This window comes from Haemaphysalis longicornis, unplaced genomic scaffold (assembly GCF_048455015.1).
Source record: "Haemaphysalis longicornis isolate Haplotype H1 unplaced genomic scaffold, Haemaphysalis longicornis Haplotype H1 scaffold_9, whole genome shotgun sequence".
Classification (NCBI taxonomy): Eukaryota; Metazoa; Arthropoda; class Arachnida; order Ixodida; family Ixodidae; genus Haemaphysalis; species Haemaphysalis longicornis.
The window spans coordinates 29,056,206-29,066,950 of record NW_027526460.1 but is presented as its reverse complement, the minus strand read 5'-3'; positions in this window follow the sequence as shown (position 1 = coordinate 29,066,950).

Sequence of the window (10,745 nt, the reverse complement as noted above, 5' to 3'; positions counted from 1 at the left end):
AGGTGGATTCAGAATGGATAGGGCGATGCTAGTCAGTATTGTGCGGACAGAGGTCAGGCTGACTAGGCCATAGAGTTTCTTAGTAAGTATACTATATATTGTAAGTACCTCTATGGACTAGGGTGACTAACAGGGCTCTGTAGATGAGTTCCGCTTGAGGACTCTCTTAGCAGTTGGACCGCTAGGGAGAATATCTATAAGGGCAATGCAGAAAGGACCGACATTATAAAAAAAACACAGGTTTACAGAAACGGAAGGATTTTACATTTGCTCTTTTTTGGTTTTCTTTTTTAGCTATAGTTTGTTTTGGTGTTCTTAATTGAATATCCCCTCCATTGTCCAGTGCCCATAGCAGGATGGGTACGTTATCATCCAGTCCCGTTGCCTTGAAATCTCATCAGCACTTTTCAGCTAGGCCATGTTGTTTAAGCAATGGAAATTCCGGCCACCGGTCAAACCGATCGTCTGTTTTTTAGAGAGAAATTTCTACTACGCTGCATCTTTGAAGGTCATTCATCGCGTCGCCCTGCGACCAGCTGCGCCTTTTATGATGCGACGCATTTCTTGCTCTGAGGCATGTCCCTCCTGCGTCGTCGTTGTCGCGCCGTCCGCCCGCATCCCTCCTCCGTTCTTCTCTCCGACAGTTGTGCGCAACAGCTGTGAGCAACACTCTCACTCCGTCTCATTATCATAAACAACAGCTGCGTGCGTGCGCTTCGCTCGCTTCGCTCCGCTCCCGTCGCGCGGCGACGCGCGGTGTGCGCAAGTGCGCGCATACGCGACTCTCCTCCGTTGTCTCCTCTCCTTCAAGCGCTGTGAATATAAAGCGGGTATCGCGCTGCGGCGGTTCGCCCATCTTCCCGCGTATGAGAACACTCGCATGTGATGGAAATGCATCATACGCGTTCACAACACGTTTCACCCGATTTAGAGAATCAACCCAACGGAAACACCAATTGAACCCACCGATGCGTCGCATCACACCAGGGTTCCCTCGCGGGAAGATGGGCGTAATTTTTCTTATCGCTTGGCTTGCTCGAAGCTTCGCCGCTTCGCTACCACGAGACTATAGGCGAGGGTGAAACGGCTGCTTCACCTACGCCTTACTGCCAAGTGGTGGCTGGGCATAGAGTTTCTTAGTAAGTATACCAGAGAGGAAACTGCGCCTGGTAATCCATATGTCGTCGTGGGGTTTATGGGAAGAGCCCAATTTTTGGCTTGGGCTATACGATGAAGTCGAAATCCTCCCTGTTCTGTGGTAGCCGTGTTCGGCGAAACAGCAGACAGTGCGTGATCGTACCCGACGTTGGTCATGCCGCAGTCGAAGGACGTATGACTGAGCGGGTAATATGCCGCCGAGAAATTTGTAGCTGACGAAGACAAGATACGACAGATACGGGCGCCTGCATCCATCCTATCTTGTCATCATCCACGACTGTTTAACGCCACGTTTTCGTTTTTCTTGTTAAACTGTATCTGACGGTCGGTGCACCGGTTCACCACGAAGTGGCGTTTTCATAGGCACGCTCAAAAAACTTTCCAAACTTTTCAAACAACTTATTATTTGAAATAATGGTAAAAGTAATAAAATAAGTCTCTGAGTCCCCCCCCCCCCCCCCCCCCCAAATATTAACATTGTTCGTAACTATACCACCTTGGTCTGCAGAATAGCAGGCACAACCGTTCCGGCAAAAATTCGCTTTACTTCTTTTTCTTTAGTTTGAAAACAGCCTGTGTTATTTTCCACTTACATAATTGCACACTATTCTCGTCATGTTTGTGGCACTTTGTTTAAATTTGCTGTCATTAAAACGTTTCAATCCACGCCAATGATGAAACTAAGGCGAGCGCATGATGAAATGGCGGCCCATGACGACGCAGACGGCCTTGGTGTGAGCCACATAGACGATAGCGCCGGATTCCTCTCTAGTGTATATCGTAAGAAATTCTGTGGTGGCTGGGCCGTCGGTGCTTACGTTCAGCGCAAGCGAACCACGTGACTAAGCGAGAGTTTAACGAGTGATGTATGAAAACGCTGCGCTCACTCTCGATATCGATGGAGCTCCGGCTGGCTGTCTCACGTGCCCTTGAGAGCAAGCAAAAAGGTGAATCCAATCCTACAGTATATAGCTAGATGCCAGGCTGGGAAACCGCAAACGAGGCGGGATGTTACGAAGCACTGTGCGCCTATAGTCTTTGCTCTCTCTTGTGATAACTAGGTCTAGAAGTGTTAAATATGCGCCACTTGTAACATAGCTTTTTCACAACGTGAGCTGCCGTCACCACAACCTTCTGGATCAGAGTGTATTCTCTGCAAGTGTGTGGTCTCTGTCTCAAAAAAATTAGCAATGGCTTAGCTCGGCTATGCCAGGACATACGTAGCGTGAGCTAAGGTTCAGCTGGTTATTCTAGGAAACGCCCCGCTATATGTACACCCCCACTGATACCTCTGCGCGTGCGCACAAAATGAGAGGCGCTCTCAAGCGGCTCCGGCTCAGCGTCGGACTTGGCTACTGCGCAACGGAGGCGCATAGCTGGGCACGCGCCGGCGCCAGTGCGTCTGCCGCGGCTATGACGTCACTCCACGTCACTCCACTCCTCTGGAAGACGCAGACCGGCGAGGCGCGCGCGGCGGCGGCTCCGGCGCGCCAGCTGTGCGCCGTGTGACGTCACTGCCACTCGCGCATGCGCAGCACGGCTCTCCAGGAGCCACGCAAAACTGCTCAATTTCGGCCAGTGTAGCTCACGCTACAAAACATTTGCGAGTGTCCCTTGCCGCACCACTCCGGTCTTTATCGAGCATCGTCCGTCACCCTCGAAGATCAATCTTCCATCAGCAATCTGGGTTGTATCGCACGAGTCTCCCCACCCCCATTGTTCCCGTCGTCTGGATCCACCGCGCACGGGTACGGCCCCCGTCTCGCGATCGGCGTAGCGTGGTTGGCGAGCACCTTGCACAAGAGTTTTCCGACTACGAAGAGCCCAAGGACAACTAATACATGACATGGCAGGCACACTAAAACGGCGGTGCAGTAGTACACTGGCGTGAGCATGACAACTCGATCAAGCAGAGTAGCGTCTTATAAGCCGTTCCGAGAGCACTGCCGTGGCTCGCGAAACGGCGGGCATACATATACCCAGAATTTCCAACTGGCTTCAATCGTGCTGCGCAAGGCACCAAAAGAATTACATAACCCCCACTGATCTTACGATAGTTTCCTCAGAAGTCGATGCACTGTGCGGAAGTGTTGGTGGGGAGACGGGGGAGTCTAACGGACGGCCGCCGTTCGAAGAAAGCTTGCTCGAACGCGCCTTTGCTGGACCTGCTTTGTTCCGGTCATGGAGGAAAGAAAAGCATAGAAGAGGCCCTGACGTCTCCTCTACTGAAGCCGTAAACGCCATTTTAGGAGGTCGGCCTTGTAATTTGCGGGCACTCGCCCTCCCCCGCTTTTGCTCGCTACCACATGTCGTCTGCTTCGTCTCCATCTGCCGACCATTGGCTGCCGGATGGGCCGCACAGTGTCGTAGGGCTCGGTGGGCTGACCTTCGGCGCCGTTACTAGGACGCGGTTGCCAGTTGCCGCCGATGAGCGTGGAAAAAACACGTGACTTCCTCCACACGCAATACGCCGTTGTCCACCGGGGCTTTTCCTAAGCTTTCTTTTCTCCATGCGGATCCGGTTGTAACAATGGCTACAAACATGACTCACAGGCGCCGACCGTGGCTGGAACAAGCATGAAAGCTGCTGATAAGCTGGCTGCACCGCCACACATAAAGTTTTCCCGCAATGCGCAGAACTTGGCCGTGGCCGGCGTAGCTCACGCGCAGCTATTTCGTTGGAGGAGTCTGTGATCAGAATATCCTAACGTGGCGAGCAAGCTTTTGCCACTCATGGGTTAGGTAAGGCAGAAAGCCGCATTTCCATACAGCAATGCTACTGTTAAGGCACTCAGGGCGTTCACAGCAAGGAGGTTGCAGTAACTGTTATAAAAAGGTTGTTCATACCAGCATGGCGACGAAGCACACAGATTGTTAGAAAATGATGAGAAACGATGCCCATTCACCGCCTCTTCTATATTGATGGCGCGGTTTTCTCTACAGAAATAAATGAAAAATCGGGTCGAGTAAAGAGGAGTGCAATTGTCCGTTGTTCTCCTCCACCTCCGTTCAAGGCGGACCGCGATGGAGCAGTATACTCCTGCTTGCTGTGCTCGCCGTTCTGATGCAGCGCTGCTGCAGTGATGACGGCGGCCACGACAGGTTGAAATGGAAACGAAAACTTTTGCATTTGCATATTTTACACAGTAGGCACGTATTTAAAAGGAGGATACCGAGCCCGTTGGTCGCCCTGGTGCAGCCGCGGCACCTCATCAAGGACGAGCCACGGCCCAACCAAGACTGCCTTAACATCCCACACTTCCAATAGAAGAGACCTCGCATACCCTTCCCTTTTTAGGGGCGAAGCCCTTTAGGTGCTGGGGCTGTTGGCGTCTCTTGTCGTCGTCGTCGTAATCGTCGCCTTCACGTATAGTCACGGTACTAAAACACCGGGAAAGTCGTTTACGCCTCGCGCTAGAACGTAACGCGTACTAAAAAAAAATAAAATGGAAGCGGCTTACCTCAGCTAACCTTGGACATGCAAATCAAAAGCTTGGCTTCGTCTGTTTGAGTCGTGGCTTCGCTCGGTTAACCTCTGGTGAAGCTGTATTGCCGACCACGGCTCAAAGCCGTTCGGTCCCGTGCAACGTTCGCAGGAGGAGGCCCGGCCTCGCTTTCATTCTCGGCGAACCCAGCGCAAGATGAGTCGCATCTCCCGAGACGCCCCAGCGGCGCATGCGTGGGAGGCTGCTGGTTTGGTCGTCTGTCGATCAGCTGAGCGGCCGCTCCGTCGCCGCCGCGACGGGAGCGGCGGCGATGTGAGCAGAACCTATAAACGTTGAGCAGAACGACCTGAAATGGGTCCTTGTGCGCAGCGCCGACAGCGGGCCCGGCGAATCACGCGATGCGCTTCGAGGGGTGTGTCGGCGGGGTAAGGGGGGGGGGGGGGGGGGGGCACTCGTTCACGCCTGGGCACTCGTTCAGGCACCTGGGCACTCGTTCACGCCTCGCGCTAGAGCTCCGAACTTCAAGGACAAGAGACTACCCCCCAACGGTTTCACCTCCGTTGGCAAAAACGCAAGGCGCCAAGAATGCGCTTACACACTGCATACTGCGCCCCTCCCCAGGTTTCACGTTAGTGGAGATGGCCCGGGATTTTTTCCCACACCTGTGCTCTCCTCTACTCCCACCGGGCCTGTTTCGGGGAGGGAGCTACGTAGACCCCATCAGCTCCTCCCACGCACCTACCCGTTGCTGCCGCCGCGTGCAACCGCACCTAACCGCGCGCGCCATCCTTCACTGGTAGCTTTTGCGCTGTAGCACTGGGTCTCCTCGATTACCAGTCCCGGATCGTCCACGGACTGCCCGAGACGGGATCCGGCACTCGTTTTCCCCATGTATTCCTATGAGGCTTCCGGTCCGAGGGCAGTCCTGGGACTGCCCGCGGACCGTCCAGGGCTGGTAACTCGAGGAGGCCCACTAAGGGGCAGAAACGCGGCATACACGGGGTTGGAGGCCTTCTTTCTACGACCTCGAGGCCGTTTTCTCGTCACCTGCCCGGGCATGCAACTATGACAACGTTTTCGGGCAGGCCTGGCCCTTACAAAGAGGTAAACGTGGGACGGTGATATTGCTCAAAAGTTCGTATATATAATGACGTAAGCATCGGTTGAATGGAAAAAAATAAAGGCATACACTGTTTTATAATGTACAAATATGAAAACGATTGTCACAAATTGTTGAACTTCATAAATTAGTGCCTCTAAATAAAAGAAAGCACATATGTTTTCCCGCAATAGCAGCTGCAAAAGTTCAATCAATGTATAAAAAACAAAAATACACAACTGTTGTTTGGGCTTCAGCTTAAAACAAGCCACAACGAAGTGGGCCAGCCGTCAACTCACTGATCAATATCTGAAGGAATTGTTAGCGCTGAAAGGGACGCAGGGTAGGAATACTATACCGTCTTTCAGCGCTTTTAATATATCTACAGTATTAGGCAACCAACTAGCCCAACGTTTCGCCTCAATTGCGAATGTAGCTTGTTTGCTTGGGTAGAAGTGTTCACTACCGTGCCTGGTACTGACTGTTGTGGTGTGTGGAATGCACAATTTATCTTCCTCTTCGAATGTTCGAGTATATAACCAGTCGATAATTTGGCAGATAATGCACGAACGTTTCTCTAAAAGCTTGCGTCTCTATATCTCTATCCGTGTCATGTCGGTCTTTTGCATGAGCACACGATTCCGAGCCGTAACGGGAAGCGATAGAGAACTTCGCGCAGACGCATAGTTCTTCCCACATTCCGCTTTCCATGCGGGATGACATTTGCACGCATGGGCCTTGCCGCGGAAGGTACGAACGGGCAGTGTCGCATGTAAACTGCACGAGAATCACGCATGCATTGAAGTGGAACCAGTAGTAGGTCCAAGAACGTATACCTTTCCTTAGCGAAAGCGTCAAACAACGAAAACTGAGGCCTAATTTTAGTTTTACCTGTAAATTTAAATCTAATCTATATATTTAATGATATTTCCATGTCTGCAATACTTTTTTGATTATTATATTTAGAAATTTGCAGTTTTTAATTGTATTTTTAATTTGCGCCCACGAGTGCATGCCCACGTAACCGCCTCCTCTAGGGCCGAATCACCCGTGGCATACCCAAGACCTGCAAACGTGAATTCAGTTCATCACCACCATAACAATCATCATCATCACAATCATCATCATTATCATCAGGGCTCTTTAGAGTGCTCGTTACTAGAAATAAGTGAGGTTGAAAAACATAAACTAGAAAAAAACAGGCTTTTTTGTTATTTTTCTCCAACGCAGATAACATTTAAAAAGACACTTTTTCGAGGAAATTCGTTATGATGCGACGAATCTGCACTAAGGGAAACGCTTCCTGAAATGAATGCCTCAACGTGATACCACGCGCAGAATTTGAGAGCGGAAGCTCTGCTGGGACTTTTGTGATGTAGCATGTTACATTTACATTCTTTTCAGTGTTAACGATAAAAAAATAGTATGGCACTTAAATCTCTTAAGCGATACGAAAGAGAAAGCCAGCGATTATGGAATACTTCTCCGCTGCTGCATCGCGTTTGTGGTGAAGTCACGTTCCCCTGTCATGCGGTACGCATCCGGATAATTGTGGTTCAATCCTTGCACGGTAGCCGGTTAACTTGGAGTTACCACCAAATCCCATTCGAAACACGAACAAGTTTCACTGCATGTTTTATTTACCCGTTTTCTTTTTGCATTATTCGTGTAGTCGCCAGCAGCTACTTTCACCTCTTGCGTTTGATGAGACATCTAAGGTTGTAGCCTTTTAAGAAGTATGTGCGGAATTGTCCTTTTTTCAATTTGTCGTATTTGTCTGAAAATAAAAACAGTAAAAAGGTGTTTTTTCCCACCCCTCAAAATTTCATGACAGCTTAGATCACTAGTTTTTACCGTACGACGTTTAGCGTAAAGACATCTCATGTTCAAATCAGTCTTTTCAAGCTTTGCTTGAAACAAATTGCTCCGCATGCTAGTCTTCCCTGCCACTCTAATTAGCGGCAACCACATGGAGAGTTTTGCTCGCGTCTGGAGGTCGTCGGCGACGCGAAAAACGTGCCAGAGCACAATTTACCCCACCACCGTCTGCCAGATAGGTTTGTTAGCTAAAAGCGGCGCCTTCGCGCACGGGCGTCAGTGAAATGCAACCGCTGCTCGGAGTAACCCATGAAATTCCTTCATCTGCAGAGCTCCCCTACCAGCACATCGTCGGCCGCAAAGCACCAGGGAGAAACCACCAGGAGCCGGGATGCGGCGCCTGTACAAAGGCGAATTTCCCTCGCCGAAGCGGAGCGAAAGAGGCGCATGAGTGAAACACACTCGTCCCGCAGGCATACGGTGAGCAGCCTCGACGCGTCACCACCCTGCTCGAAGATTTTGGTTGCGCCAGTGACGAGGGCGACGCGCTGGTGCGCGCACGGCATAGGCCTCCTGCGCTGGAGTTTTTGCGACATGCAGCGCCCCTAGCGGCCGACGCCTCTGGGTAGTACAAAAGCAGACGACCCTCGCCGCCCTCCATGTGTTTTCAGTTACAAGCCAGAGTGAAAGTTGGTTGTGGCGCTTTGTGGCGTGTTTATATGACTGCATACTGTATGAAATAGTCCTTAATGTAGTTGCAGAGGCTAAACAAAATAATATCCGCTAAAAGAAGCCGATTTGTCGGCTTTCTTTTGAGCGAGCTGTCGCGGTGGTCGCGGCGTGGGACAGTATCGCCAGGTCGGGTGGTTTAACTGTTTGGCGACAGTTAGTTTTTTTCCTTTTGCGTGCGGTCGACAAAGGAAAGTTCACGAGTATACATAAACACGGAGCGCTGCTCATCCTATATCCTAAGGTAACTGCAAAAGGTTGCTTCAGCGGGAGCATACAAGCGAACGCAAGAATTGCGCAGCCGACTCAGCTGACACTGCTGGCCTGGCACCGCCTTTGAAACGAGTGGAAATTTTGTTTCGTATCTTCGCAAACTAAATGATTCTTGCGTAACGTTTTACGCCGCACGATTTACGAACGGTAGGGTACATGTATACTAGCGAGTAGGTGGGGCAATAGCGCCAAAATAAACAAATTAAGCGCTATTAAAGGACGCAAAGCATGCACCAAATCACACGCCCGCTGCCTGCAGAGATGTGTACTTCTATAACATCACATAACGCAGCCGCATACACGGCGCGGGGCCCCGAATATTTACATACGATCATCACTGACTGTGTTGGTTTTTCTAGTCAGGGGTCGTCGAATCTGAACGCCGACACGCCAGTTTTGACTTCAAATGGAGTTAGACAGCGAGACAAGAACAGAGAATTGGCGTCCTCCAGTTGAATCCCCCCCCCCCCCTCATCTTCACACTTCGCCAGATTATTGTCAAATATTATTATAAATTCGCTGAATTTTTTCTCTTTGCATTCAAAGCCCCCCTCCTCCTCCAACCCGATTTGCCGTCCAAATATGGCGTCGCCGCCGCCGCGCAGGTAGCGCCGCCGCGCGGTCCAAGGCCCTGTGAATACACCCTATAGGCAAACTGCCCTCAAGAAGAGGAGCAGGAGGAGAAGAAACCTTTATTTAACAGTAAAATAGAGCTGATTAGTGAGCGGGGACCTCGGTCCCGGACAAGAGAGTAAGAGTAATTTTCTTCAATTCATACAACGTCCTCCCGAGTAGGCTAGGATTTGTTCTTTAAGCCTGAAGGGGTTGGAAAACAATAAAAAAACTGCTTGGACATATTCACCGGTTTCGAGTCCTGTACTGTATCCACGTATAGCTATTTATTGCATTCATTAGCGAGAATATCAAGCCTTCAATCCCGTAATCTTGTCAAAATTGTTCTGGTTCAGAGCCAGTTCGTTATGATAACGATGGTTAAGATAGAAATTCGGAGCACGAAAGCCGCCTTTGAGTACTCTGGACAATACTAATTGTCTGAGACGCGATCGCGGTGGCGTAGCAAAAACCTTCTCATTGTATTCGCATGTGAATAAGCAACGTACGCTGCGGATATGCACCTGCTGGCACGCAGCCATAACGAAAGCCAATTGAAGAACGGAATGCATGCCATACAGCCTGAACAAAATATTCACACGATCATTGTGAGCCAAACCTACTAAGAAGACGTTTGTGACGGCGCAGAAAAATTAATGTGTTGGACACAGAAAAAAAAAAACATCTGATACAAGTAAATAACGAAAGGAAAAGAAGACAGCCGCTTTATTTCCTGCGGTGCGATGCGCGTGTTGGGGCCCACTGCTTGGTACGTAGCATTAGACTGTTGAGTCTTCGTAAGAGCATCTCAAAAATACTGAAGGGAGCCTACGCATTTTAAACGCTTATCGAGGAGCTCTGAGCGCTGAACCTTGTGAATAAGCTAGAAAGGACGAGTTACACAAGATCTTCTGACCAATGCTTTGAAGAAATTTGTTCTCTCTCTCCCCGTGTGATGCTACCTTGTAAGGTGATACAGCTTGAAATTATTATTCGGATCTGTCAGAAGCTGGCAAAAATAACTGAATTACCAGAAATACGCTCTTTAATGCACGAAAGCATCAAAGCGGGCGATTTCTAGCAAAGGCACTGCTGCCCCTCACAAGCGGAGTGTAGCAGACGACAGCGGCGCGAGTCCCTAAGCCGACGTCAGAGCCAGGGGGCGCCACTAAAACATAACGCCTGGAGCATGGAGGAATGGAGCTTCGCGATCGCTGCGCCGCCTGCCGCCGCTTCTCCGCGGCGTTGGCGGGATGTGCGCTGCGTGGCTGATAGGAGTTCGAGCAGTGTTTTGGCTTTGTTTCGCTTCTTTTCGCCTTTCCGCGCCCTAAAAAGCTTGTCATGGTGACGTCTATAAGCAAAGAGTACGTTCAGGTCACTTAAAAATCAGCTGCGTCTTCATAAAGTAAGCGATCGCCTGCAAGAGCTACCCGGGGACGCTGTACTGCGCGCTTCGTCGCCGCTTTTCCGGGTGTCAGTGACGGTAGCAGCACTTCACCCCTGTCACCTCCAAACACGTTAGGCACAAATGAATTCTATTGTCGCCTCGTTTAGGCCTGATACTGGCACAGTTCGAGATTGGCTTCGTTTTGCAGCGTGGATAACGAACG